General features: G+C 37.6%; 1 long non-coding RNA gene across 2 annotated transcripts; it reads left to right on the top strand.

Moving 5' to 3' along the window:
* The first annotated feature begins 6,322 nt into the window (after positions 1–6,322).
* LOC309440239 lies at positions 6,323–10,755 on the top strand. Of its 2 annotated transcripts, XR_014184156.1 has the most exons (4): positions 6,323–6,395; positions 8,640–8,839; positions 9,108–9,215; positions 10,407–10,755. It is a non-coding gene; the product is annotated as an uncharacterized lncRNA (long non-coding RNA). The 2 variants fall into 2 exon arrangements; XR_014184157.1 differs by lacking the exon at positions 8,640–8,839.
* Positions 10,756–13,743: the final 2,988 nt, after the last annotated feature.

A 13,743-nucleotide genomic window follows, 5' to 3' on the forward strand; every position in this document is an offset into this window, starting at 1 on the left:
AACTCACAGCACTCCTTCAGAATCAATTCGTAGGGAAAGCATGGATATTCATATACATAAACGTGATGTCACTAAACAGACATCAGATACCAGTACGTAATACAAATGGATTGAACATGAAGAGAAGTATGCCACATGAGATTGTACAATGAAACCACAAATGTAAATATTAAACTTTGCCCAGGCAAGCACATCGCTGGTACAGGCAAGTTATTACTTCCCTGAATACTGTTTACCAATGCCTAACTACAGTAACCAAATGTTTGGTTTGAACATGTATTTTAAAGGTTGCCTTAGCTCAGCTATTCCAGTAGTTCTATCTCGAATAAAACCTCAGCCTAGAAAAAACTTGCAGCTGGGAATTTTTAGGGAGGGACTTCATGTGTTTGTACAAAGCATTGAGGCTGAAGACCTCGCTAGGAGTGCTGGTGAGTGACTGCAATTTAAGTGATTCTTACAGTTCTGTTTAATTGCACAGTTCAGGTAAGATTTCATTATTTACTGGAAACTTCTGTTTATACCAATTTGTTAAGCATAAAATAGCATCGGTTATTTTTCAAAAATATTTTCCAAGGTGTGGACTGACTACGTTAGGGAGTAAAGACTGGAATAAGAAAAAAAAAGGCAAACAAAATAAAACAAAACCAAAAAAATCCAAACAACAAAACGGAGGGGAGGGGGGTGTGACTGAAGTTAAAATGTACATAAATCACTTCAGAAATATAATTTGCAAATTCATTGTGTGAAGTAATTAATCAAAGCACGGCTGAGGTATAGTACTTGAGAGACTTTGATCTGACAACTGGAAGAAATATAAAGAAACTACTGGGTATCAAGCTACAGTGTTAGGATGTAAAACGTTTCTCCATGCTAGTCACAAGTTTAATTACTTCTTTTTTTCCACTGACAGATGCAAATTAAAATAAATGGGCCACATCAAGACAAATTTCAGATGCATGGAGTGCTTAAGAATATATTGTTCCTATAACAGAGGAGTACCATGCAATTTATTAATAAAGCTGTTCAACTTCTTTCTTTTACTGGGAACTGTATCAGGAAAGTAAAATGGAATACACAGCAAGTTCTTAACATTTTCTATTTTAGATGCTTAGAGATTTTTAAGTGTTGCTTTTATTTTTACAAGAGTATATATGGCTACCTAGATTTACAGCAGCATGTGACAAGAAAAATAGTTATGGGAAAAAAGCATAGACAGGAGTCAAATATTAACTGAACTGCCTTAATACTGTCATTCCTTACTCTTGATGTGAAGAATTGCAGTTTGAGTAACACACAGAGATTGTTGTGCTACTCTGTATAGGTTTGAGACTGCTGAAAGTTACTTTAGATACTTTTAAAGTAACTAAATGCACTTTTAGAGTGACTAATTGCAATAAATTATTGCCAAATGTATGCAAAACTATATTACAAATTTCAAGTTTGTAGGAAGTAAATGAAACTATTGCTAAAGCAAATTATTAGGTCAGTATGTATGGCTATCATACCCTGTGAAACAGGGCTGGGGCTGGTCCCTCTCATACTGGAGCTCCTATCAATAAACATGCAGTCAGAAAACAGGAGTCAGGGTCAGCAGACCCAGGGTCACTGTCTCTAGTCATTTGCCTTAAATGAGAAACCACAAAGTTAAAAAGAACTGTCATTGTAATATCACCTGTATTATGGCTTTTATAAACCATAGAAGTTTATTGCCAATCTGTATCCAATAGCATGGACAATTATTGTGTAACCAAAAAAATAGGCAAATTAATAGCAACGTATAAGAGCATTCCCACTACAGTCCTAATCCTGGCTGATAGGAAGAGCTCTTTAATCTCCACAGTAATGATCTCACTCTTTCCCTTTCCTCTTTTTCATCCACCCAAAGCCACCTTCCAGTATATTTCTCCCTCTGTTTCATACAGTCCCTTACCCTCTTCTCACAGTTTTCTGCCCTGAATGTAGCAGTTTTCTACCTGTACATAGCAATCAGCAGAGACAAGGCATAATTGCTTACGTTAACGAAGAAGTAGAAAAAATATCCTTCTTTTCATCCATTTGAGTGGACAGCCAAATGCAAATGCTTCACTGGCTACTGCTGCTATTTAGCCATAACTCCTCTGCATATGCCACACACAACAGCAGTGAAGGAGCCTCCTTCTCTTGTCCCCACTGACTAAATTGCATGAGTGATTATGCAATCTTGCAGCAGTGCGCTCCAGAAACACTCTTTTTTTTTGTGTGAGCCGGCGGTGCCTGTGGGCAGGCTGGAGTTGTAGGAAAAAGGTGAACTATGTAAGAGGAGAGTAATAGTTAATGTACTAGCACTTCCTCTGGGAAACACATCTAAAACCAGGCAATTCAGAGGATATGAACACCTTTCTTCTGTGCGACTCACTAGTGAAATTATCCTTCAACAGGGTTGTTTTAAAGCAGACCCTTCAGTCTTGAGAGTCTGAGACTTCAAGATCCCCAGCACCTGGGATGCACTGGCATCTTCAGATCTTATTTACTTCACAGCAATGAAGGAGCCAGAAACACACATGGACTATTAAGCCTGAAGTATCAGTCCTAAAGCAAAAAAAAAAAAAAAAAAAAAAAAAAAAAAAAGTAAAATCTTTCTTTCTGCAGACAAAACCAAAACACAATCTTAAAGCAATGAAACCTCTCAACTGCAGTTCTAGACACAATGTGCTTTGCAAGCCACAGCCTCGCCATATCCTTCCTGAGGCCCTGCTTCCTTCCAGACATCGGGGCTTGTTCACAGGCGCCCGATCTCAGCTCTCAGAATACGATTTGCTGAGTTCTCATGTCACCAAAACTTTACCCATTCCCACAACTTTCCAAAGGTTGCCTCCCTCTCTTACAAGGCTGTGAAGGACAGTTCAGCAGGGGTAAACAGGAAAAGCAGAGACTGTTTGAAAAATTAAAAAAAAAAAAATAAATAAAAAAAGTAAGTTTCTAATAGTCTGCCAGTTTAGAAATTGCACAGGTTTAAACCCTCACCATAATGCTTATTCTGTTGGAAAAGCTGACAGAGGCATTTAACTCTGGTGTCACTTGTACTATCAATTATTTCACCCCTTGTGCAAGATCTGGTTGCTGAAGTCATCACTGGGAAGAAGTAGACAAATCTACTACTGGGCAGTTTTGTAGGTTTTGAAGGCTTATTTCTTTTTTCACATTAAGCGTTGAGTGTTTTTCTGATGTTACTGCAGAATGGCTTGTAATGCAACAAAACTCTTGACTCCTTCTTTGCTCTACATGAATCCATATAAGCAAAAAGATTAGGGAAAGGCACCCCTCAGATGGGATCTACACTTTATTAATACAAGTTTCTTTAAAATATATATCTATATCTAAAAACCTCAAACATAAGTAATGGTTCTCGGTTTCAAGATTTCCTTGTCCTCCACATAAGTTCACTGAGAAAAAAAAACATGAAAAAAAGCTTATCTTCTCACTCACAATGAAGAACTAATTGAGTAATTTTCCAGAAGAACTTCATCAGGGAAAAAGAGATTACAAGGACATTGTAAAATAAAACATCAGACAATCCAAAACATCATTAACCCTGGTTATATTTATTGGAAATTCATTCTCATGCACTTTCTTCATTACCTTACAGATAGAGACAAGGTTTTGTGACTGTAGACTTCTGCCTCCTGTCTCAATTCCATTTTCTTTCAACAAATGTGTTTACTGGGAGAAAAACAGAATAGAAGTATTTGATTCAGAAGACAAACCTGGAGGGACGATGTAGAGGAGCAGGAAAGCAGTGAAAAGCAAGCAGAATAGGGAGCTTTGTGAATAAAAGGAAAAGGTAAAGGAACACAAGAAAGCAAAATACAAAAGGCAAGAAAGGAGAAATGGTGAAATGTCATATCAAATGGTAGAGAATTTTTTTTATAACAACCTAAATTTTAGCTTTAAAGGACAATGTCTAAATGTTGCATTAACTAGCGGCCAGAGCTTTATTCTGTCTGTATAAATATAGCTGTCATGAGCAGTTGTACCTCTGTAGCCACTAGTTTTTTTTTCTTTTTCTGATCTGTTTCATTCTGTCTGTCAGAAAGAGATGCAATATTCTTCTCCATTGGACAAAGCACTTTGAATTTTTGTAAATTATTATGTTGTCTTACCACAGGTGAGTGTTACATATTTCTACAGACATTTAATCCTGATTTTCCTTCTTCTGACATTCAAACTGTGTAACCCTCATTTCTCACACAAAAGTGAACAATGTTCCACAAAGGTTTATGTCTGTTTCTTCCATCACTTCACTTAACCAGCAGGTTATTTCCAGAATCTTCTGTCTTCTATCCTCTTTTGCGTGAAGGAAATGAAAAATTACTGATATGATTGCTAGGATTTCTTCTCCTTTAGCAAACTTTGGGATCCTTGAAGTTGTTCCTTAGCTGTGAGGTATCCAGTGAAATCAAGTAATTAGAGAGGACATACACCACCATCCATGGTTCTCCATATTCTGAATTAGGAGCCTATATGATGTCAATATCAGGTCTCGTGAAAAATGTTGTTATTCTTTCTTTAAATAAAGTCTTCAGCAAAGAACTTCTCTCTGCCTTTGGTGGCTGTGGTTCCATTTAATTTGTTTCCTTTGTTTTCAAAATTGAGTAGTTTTCCACAAAATGTGTGTCATTTTATGTCATCACCTGGATCTAAGAAGATGTCATTCAGTTTCTATACTGAGGACAGGGTAACAACTGAAAACTTCCAATAGCATGGATCTAACGTCTTCTATTATCCTTATCCTTCACAGTCACAGCTTTCTCCTCCTCAATGTTCTGTAATTGTTTTTCCACACGGTTCCATGTTGCTCCTTCTTGAATCTGAGCTGGTGAAATTTCTTAAATCTGGTTGTCCAAGGAATATTTTTTTAAATCCAAAAATTAATGGGAAATTTTAAAAGTAAAATTGCCAACTTTTTGTGAAATTCCCTGCAGGAGAAAATGTTATGGCCCTCATCTTACAGTTAGAAAACAGAAAAAGGAAGATTAATGCTGTAAGCCCAAAGTCAAATGTGAGAAAATTGTGGTTGCAATGTGGAAAAGTACCTGAAAGTCTTGGGCAGTATCCCCTCCTCCCCATCCTCTTAGGTTAGGCTAACAACTTAAGCACATTGTGTAAAAGTACTTAACTGGCACTGAAAAGTGTTCTCTCCACTGGTATGTCATACTGTAGAAAAAAATGGAAGACGACCGAAATTTGTGATTTAGAGGCGTGAGATCTGCAAGCACTTAGATGTAGAGTGAAACAGGAGGGGGAGCCCTCAGTACATCGGCCAAGGATGAAAGCAGCTCCAGAGCAGCAACGTTTCCCAAGCCAGAAAAGGAGGATCAGCTCTCACTCTGCTTTCAGATGGGAAAAGAGTACAATTTTCTCACCTGCAGAGTCTGACCTTCAGCATTTACTGGCACAATAGTTTTCTTAAAATTGCATCTTCCCTTCATCAAAAGCTTTCTTCATCACTGGTAATAAGTGACACCTTGTTTGCTGGATTACACAGGAAAAAAACTGAGCTAATTATTTTCTCACCTTTGCCTTTTTGATAAAATACATAAAATCTAACTTGGTTCAGCAATCAACTATAGAAAGCAGCAAGGGAAAGATCAAGGACAACATCAGTAACAAGTCAGAGATCGAAGAATTATTGCACAGCAAGAGAACCACACAAAACTGCTTTCTGCCTCATTTTCTTTCTTAGTTAGGTCTTTATTTCATATGTTTGCACAACCTTCTCCTGCCCTGTGGACCTATATGCCAAATGCAAACCATACCTTGGTCTGTGATCTACTAATGACAAGCTCACCACTAGAAATCACATTTCCTCTTCGCAGCTCTTTCCTAATTTATTGCAAGGTGCTGCACTCAACTTAAAATCAAGTAGAGACACTTGGGATGTCTGAAAAGGAACAGCTAATTATAGGCTAGCTACACATGCAAGTAACAGGGCAAAGAAGTTAATTTTACAAGGAAAAACAAAATACTATTGAAATCAGTCAGGAAAAATTAATTCAGCCATTGTTGTCTAGCAGTTCTATAGCACGCAACAAGAACACGCAGAAGGATTGAAATGAAGGTTTAACAGATGCAGGACAGGCTAGACATAGAAAGGTAGATTGTATATATTTTGAATCATTACTCATCATAAATTTGTAACAAAACAGACTGATTTCTAGAGTAATAACCCTAGGAAAGATGTGTGTGACCGCCCCCCCCCCCAAAAAAAAAAAAAAAATTAAATGGTGCTAATATTGCCTAATTTTACTCATCTGGTAATTCTGCAAGTATTTATACCTCCAAAGGAGAAAACAATGGGACATCTTCTACGCTTTTATTATGAGTTGGATTCAGCCCACTGAATCAATAGATTTCAGGTAAGCTACAATAAAAAGAAAGGCTTAAAGAAAGATTATGAATAAAACAAATAGTTGAGACCAATCAACACTGAATGTTGATTATTAAATACTTACCAACTGTTCATGATTGGTCTCTGAAGTTAGGAAAGACAGCTGAATTAAGTCAAATTATAATAAAAGAAAGAAATCTGAATAGATGAGGGGGGAAAAGTTCCTAGGATGGTCCAGGGAATAGAAAAAAAAAAGATTTAGAAGAGGCTTGCTTAATTTAGCAAACCAGATGCCGAGAAACAAGTATACACTAGAGAAGGCAAAGAGCTAGTAAAGCTGAAAACATCAAAGTTCATCCAAGAATGATTAAAAAAAAAAAAAAAAATAGTCTTGGGTAAGATTAGGCTGGAAAATTAGAAGAAGGTTTCTAATTGCCAGAGAAGTAAGATAGCAGCTTGACTACTTTTAAGATCAAACTGGATAAGGTTCTAAAAGGAATTATATGACATGGTTGCCAGCAATAGCAGAAAGCTGTTACCCAGGAGGTCGTAGCTGCTCCCCATCACCCAGGACATCCTTTCTTATCTTACGCCCTTACAAAACAGAGGCCTCTCAGCACTGGTTGGTATTCCACAAACAGAAAAAGAGGCTAAATTTGTCAAATGCACTTTAGAAGTAAATTATCCACTGCAAATTATTCACTAGTTTTATTATTCTATAACTCATGTAGAGAATGAAATTCATCTAAAATTAATGAAATCTCTTAGTAGAACTAAATTAAAGATTTGTGGTTAAGCACTCAAATGACATGCATAAGATTCTCAAAGAATGCTGGCTACTACCTACTTCCCTGACATCAAGATTTTGCAGTTGTTTGGGGGTTTTTGCTTGTTTTCTTTTTTGCTTTCTTTTGTTGTGGGTTTTTTTGTTTGGGGTTGTTTTTTTTTTTGTGGTTCTGGTTTGTTGTTTTTTTTTTTCTGGAATACACATTTTTCATCAAGAATTTATGTAAAAACTTCTGAAGTTAAAATGTACTTTAAAAGTAAGTACTGCTGGGTCCAAAATCTATGCATATTGTTACATCCTCAAAGCAGTCCAATGACCTTGCACCTGGCCTCACTGATAAAAGCTATCTATATATGATGAAAGCTATATATATATGTAAAGTTAGAGGGAAACATCTAAATTGTGATACCAAAGTTGCAGATAAACAAACAAAAGGGTCTTATTTATCAGCATGTCGAGGTCTTGATTGTGGGGTGACAATAAAACCATGGCAGATGTATTGTTAACCGCCTCTCCCCCCGCTTTCCCCCTTCAGCCCCTCCCTCTCCCCCCTTCCCACTAAGGACAGGCGATCGGGAGGGAAAGAAGGACAGAGAGAAGAGAGTTGGAAAAAAAATAAAAATCTTTTACTAATGCTACCAATAAAAAAGAGAAAATAATACAAAATATACAAAACCAATCTTGAAAGTCCCGGCAACTGCTCCGGTAGAATGAAGGGCCGGCACCCAAAGTCCTGGACTGGACTCTGCAGCCAACCAGAACCAGATTCAGTCTGTCACTAGGACTCAGTTTACAGGAATGACTAGCAAGGTCCTCTCCTAATGTCAGCCATAAGGAAAAGAGACGAGATCCTCATGATCTCCCATTTTTATGTGAAGTATGACGTGAATGGGATGGAATACTTCAGGTGGTCAGTTTTTGGTCACCTATTTCTCTTTACCCCTCTCACGAGATGTGCATCAATCCTTACCAATGACCTCGCATTCCATTGCTATGTCTACCAAAACATGTATCTGTCTTTCCAGGAAAATGCAGCTAATATGAAAGCTTTAGCTGACAGGCAAATTCACTAAAAGAGAAACTTGTTTTTAACAAAACCAGGACTCAGCAGAAATTAAGGAGAGAGCACCAGTGATGGAAAACATTAAATGTTGTAGCAAAAGCAGAGACCACACTAAATCAACATGGAAATATCTGCTGATAGATATCAAAAATGAGAAACAGAAGCTCTATATTCTGACTTAATGGAAGGATCTAGAAGGTTGCTTGGAAAAAAGGATCTGAAAAACGCTGAATCACTAAACAAAGAATATTCAAATACATACAAAAAGAATTTACAGTTGGCTGAAAATTAGAGAAAATACAAAGGGAAAACAAAGTAGATTGATTGTAAAAATTTCAGTTTTTAGATAAAAAACCAGAATGTTAGTAATATAGGAAAGCAAATTCTCTTCCACAGTGAATGATTGCCATTTTCTTCCGCAGCTTTCAAACATTTTGACCAAAAATGCATATATATGATGGTTTTGCTTTTGAACAAATTTTGGGCCAACCACAAATCTGGAAAAAAAAAAATAGTACTTATTTTCAGACTGCAAAACTGAAGCATCAGTTTGAATGGAATTGATTGGAGAATGGAGGAGGAGAAACTGGGATCAGAGAAGAATGCTGAAGCTTAATTAAAGGTCTATTTCCCATCACACCTGGGGATTTGTCATAGCTTCCTATGAATTTGCTAAACAGGGAATTGAGCTTGGGGGTCAGAGTTCAATGGTTAGCTATAATTAATTGACAGAGCTTTCAAGTTTTATTTTATTTACTTGTAATTGTTCCTCATTTTCTTTTATTTGGATCTGGGTTACTCCTTGTGGTATACAGATAAGAAATTACTGGTTTGGTCATGCTGTTGATGGGAATGACATGGCTTTTTGTTTAATTTGTTCCTATCACCAGCAAGACACTTGCTGCTGACACTATTCCTGTATTTTGTTCAAGGATGGTTCAAGATATTATGAAGATATTAACAGCTCTAGAAGCAGGAACAGAGGCCACAGGTATCAGGTAGGTCACAAAGATTCATTCAGTCTGCTGCTCCCTCTTTCCAAGTCAAGAGTTATTTACATTCCTGCAAAGCAGCAGAAATTTGGAAGGCTCCTTACTGAAACATTTTACAAAACAGCCCTTGGGCAGTAGCTGAGACATCCTGGAGAGCTCTGAGCTCCTGGAAGCTAGATCTCACATTTCCTGGGGTGCCACATGCACTTTTGTGCATGGCTACTCTTTTTTTTTTCATGGAGCTCATTCCTGGTGTTAGGTGGTGTTCATGATCCAGACCAAATTTCAGGCATGCAGATGTGAATCACTGAAACGAGCATGGGCATGCTACAGTTAGCCAGATTTTCCCCTTGTCCAAATCTGCTGAATCTGCATGGCCCAAGGGCAGCCAAGTGGAGAGTGTGGAACTGACTACTCTTAGTAAGAGATACTCAATTTATAGTGATGTACCTTTAAAATTAATTATCCATTTGCAGATATGTGTCTGTGTGCTCTATTGTTTACACTTCTAAATTAAAAGAATTATTTACCTAGCAAGTTTAAGTGATGCTATAGCTCTGCAAATGGAGTGAAACAATCAGAAAGAGAGAGAAGGAAATAAAACGTGAACAGTGAAATGAGTCCCCCTCACTTGCTGTGAGAGAAGAGAGAGAGAAGTTATGGTGTGGGCTCATTTGCAGGTTTAGTTTTGGAGCTTGTTGGGAGGTACCCAGCTACAGCTAAAATGGCTGCCATTAGGAAATCTTGGGTAGATGAGATGCATCATAGACAAAGTGGTACCCAGTGTCTCCCTTGGAGCACTTTAACAACTCGGTTTGAATTCATAAGCATTCTGATTGTACATGTGCAAATGCTTCCATATAAAGGTTAGGCACCCATTGTTATTGCAGCGTCTGTTAAAAAAGATAGCCATATCGGTTGCTAGGAGATGGCAGATTTCTCCTGAAGAAAAATCACTCCTGATAAAAAAAATAATTTTACATAAAGACCCTCTTAAATAAAAATATCTTTGACAGCAGCTATTATTATTCACTGAGTTCCTTCACAACTGAATAAATGGCAGAAAAATATACTATTTGAATACCATTATATCCTAACGTGTTAAATAGATTTTTCTCCCTTTTTTCCCCTCCCTTTTTTGTTGCTCCAAAGTGATATTCACTTCCAGCTAAAATTGCTGCCTTCCTTTTTCTATAGACCATTCCAGGAAAGAAACATTTGGAGAACTGAGCTCAGAAATTGAACTCACTTGTCTTCCCTTCCACCGTAAAACCAACTTTGCTTAAAACGAATTGTACAGTAGGATAAACACTTTATCAGGAAAGAACTTGGATGCAAAAAGACCAAAAAAACCTGCAGCAAGTCTTCACAAATGGATGGCTGGGAGAAGGCAGGTGGGAGGCTGTGCCTCATGAAAGCAACCAACCATCCAATTTCATTTCAATAATGTTTGTAATTTTCTTCCTACTGGGGTGGCTGGAAGTACAGCTGCCCTATATTTGTGTCCATGTGCTCTGCTTTTGGTGAAAATGACCCTAACAAATAAAACATGAAACAAACGATATACTTGCTGTTTGAAACTTGTGTAGTCACTAAACGAAACAATAATCTTTCCTAATTTAGTGTGCTCAGACTTGCTATTGTGGACATGAGAACTCCCCAGCTGCAGAACACAAAGGCACACTGCCTGCACAATATGGGGTTTCAGCAGCTGTGCCTTCCATTGACCGGAGCTGGGAGAAATGTAGATCAAATACCGACAATAAGAGATCGATGTTGTAAATATTAGCATGAGAAAGAGTGCACCAAACTCTGAGTGTGTCCTTTTTTTGTGTGTGTGGTTGTAATAAAGTTTCTCAAGAATTTTGCATGCAAGGGGGCATATGTGTGCACGCATATGTGTGAACTGCCTCCGAATCAGGCAGCAGCATGTTTCCTTGTACAAATATTGACAGGAATCCTTTGGTTTATTTGGAATTTTCCTGAGAAAGCTGCGACAATACGGTAATACCTCTTCACTACTTTTCACACAGTTGTTTCAACTCTTGGCACCAGGAAATCCTCATTGTTTTAATCAATTCCACTTGGAGCAATGACATGGGGTTTTTTTTTCTTTTAGTGACAGACACGGTGCATTTCCTTGCACGAAGTTCTCATGAGAGACTTTTCTTGCTGTAAATCCAACAGCAAATATGTATTTGCCAAGAGGGCTGAAAGAAGGGGTCACAATTTTTTCCTCTTCTGTTTTTCATCCTGATACTTCATGCTTCATTGATGTGCTTTCAAACTCACAAATGACCCCAAGAAAAGCACTGGGACTACTGTCAACAGTTATAATGGAACATTTGAAGAATATTTGGAAGATCAAGAGCTGTTCATTTAGTGAAGCTTTGAATTTAATCTTGATGCTGCCTTCCGCCTCTATCTCTGCTGCTTACACTTGAACAAAAAACATACAGAAATGCTTTAAATGCATTCTTTAATGCTTTACACTAATTACATACTTGATTGAAGTTATTAAGGTAATTTGAATGTAATATGTGTATACCAAACTGATATATTATGATGAATGTTATTACAGCACCATACTTTGCTCTGCAATAAGGTACAGTACATGGCACAGACAGAAAGGAGAGGTAAGGAATGTCTTTTCTTAAGGGACATGAAGAACTCTGTCCCGGTCACTGTGCTGGTGACAGTAAGAAATGCTCCATTTCCACTGCTGAGAGAATAGGCAGGACACTCAGTCCCTGTTCACGCAGACCCCAGGCAATGAAGGAATTCACCACCCGCAGCACTCGCGACAGTGGTTGGGACCATCTGAGAAAATGCATTTGTTTGCATAGTGCTATACATGTTCACCACCCAGCACAATGAGCAACTGCGCAAAATAAACATTTCTGACTTCAAATTTATACAACTTCGTGCCCTTTAAAGAGCTTAATTGCAGCAGCTGCACATCCACTGATCTGCTGTAGCTTATGTGTTTTGACAGCCTCTCCATTCTTCTTTTTCCTGCCTTGATCAAGTGAATTTGCAACTTCCAAGCTTTAGTCAGTTAAGTACTGCAAAGCAAACAACATTTTGTGCTTTCAGAGGATTTTTTCTTTTTCCATTTCTCCTCTTTTTCCATGATTGAGACTTCCTGTTTACCTCTCACAGGCCTTGGCATCATCCTTCAGTCCCAAACTTCCTCTCTCTGCACCATCCTCTACCACTCCAGACAACAAAAACTTTGATGTCAGTTTTAATGAAGGTGGGATTAAAGCCCAAATTTTATTTGTTTCACAAGGCTCAAACCTATGAGCGGTTGAATGCACTTTTCTCTCATTGATGCTTGAGCATAACTGCACCATGGCCCACAGCTCTGTAGTTGAGGCAGAAAATGCACTAGAACCATCTAATCTTATTTTGCTGGTGCAAAAACAATGTGGGTATCTGATAGAAGTAGCAGCAAAGCATATATTAGTTTCTGAAAAGATGTAGGTATGACATGGAGTATACAAATGGTGAGATTGCCATTTTTTTCAGAATCTGAACTCATTTCTTTGTTTTGAACAGGCCCAGTCTTAAGAGGAGTTCTCAAAGAGCCAGTTCAAGGAGGGAAAAATCACTATTGGCACATAGACCCTGCATTAACATACTAAAACAACATAATTTTTCTATTCTGCTCAGTTACAAATCAGTCACTGGGTAAATGCCTGAAGAGAGTTATTTTTTAGAACAGTCATAATTATCCATCTTATCTGGGGCAAATGCAGGGCCTAATTCCCTAAACAATGTTTAAGAGCAAACACCTGTATTTATAAACAGCAGAGATCATGGTCATTTCCATGGAAATTCTTCCAAAAGAGAAAACGGTGTGAGTGGTAAGTGTGAAAAACATACAATAAATACAAAGGGGTAAAAAGCAATATATCAGGGAAAAAACCTATAGCTGTAAAGATCATCTTCACTTTTTTTAATTGCTGCTTCATATACAGAAGCAGTTTTGGACAGCGGGACTGTGACTGTAAAATGTTGTTGAAACAGAACTTTGGTGACACTTGTCTGTATTAAGCTTCAAAAGCTTTTTTTTTTCTGAAATTCCTTTAAAAAATAAAGAAAAGAAGAAACAACTGTAGACATGCAGGAAATAACTGGGTTTGTGCTGTAGTTAATCATGAAAATAAAACACATTTTAAACTCTCTTGAACTATAGCTCATATGACTACGATAGACATTTGACTCTTATGTCACCGGTGCTTAATGCTGATTCTCTGACTAATAAATGCACATAGCTGGGTAGGACACAGCTGGGTGCATGGCTGAGTACAGCACAAAACTTCCAAAGTGTTAGAGATGGTAAAATTACTTTTGACTTCTGTGGAATAGGACATACTTCACTTAAATAACTGACTCACAACACTTTTGACATTTATCCCATCTGTCTCTTTAAAAGCAGACCTAATTAGTTGAACTTGATCCAGACGACTTTTAAATATTACAATAAAAATAAATAAATCCCCTGATATTCCCATTTTACTAGCAATAA

Source organism: Streptopelia decaocto (assembly GCF_964273445.1).
Source record: "Streptopelia decaocto genome assembly, chromosome: 1".
In the NCBI taxonomy this organism is placed as follows: domain Eukaryota; kingdom Metazoa; phylum Chordata; class Aves; order Columbiformes; family Columbidae; genus Streptopelia; species Streptopelia decaocto.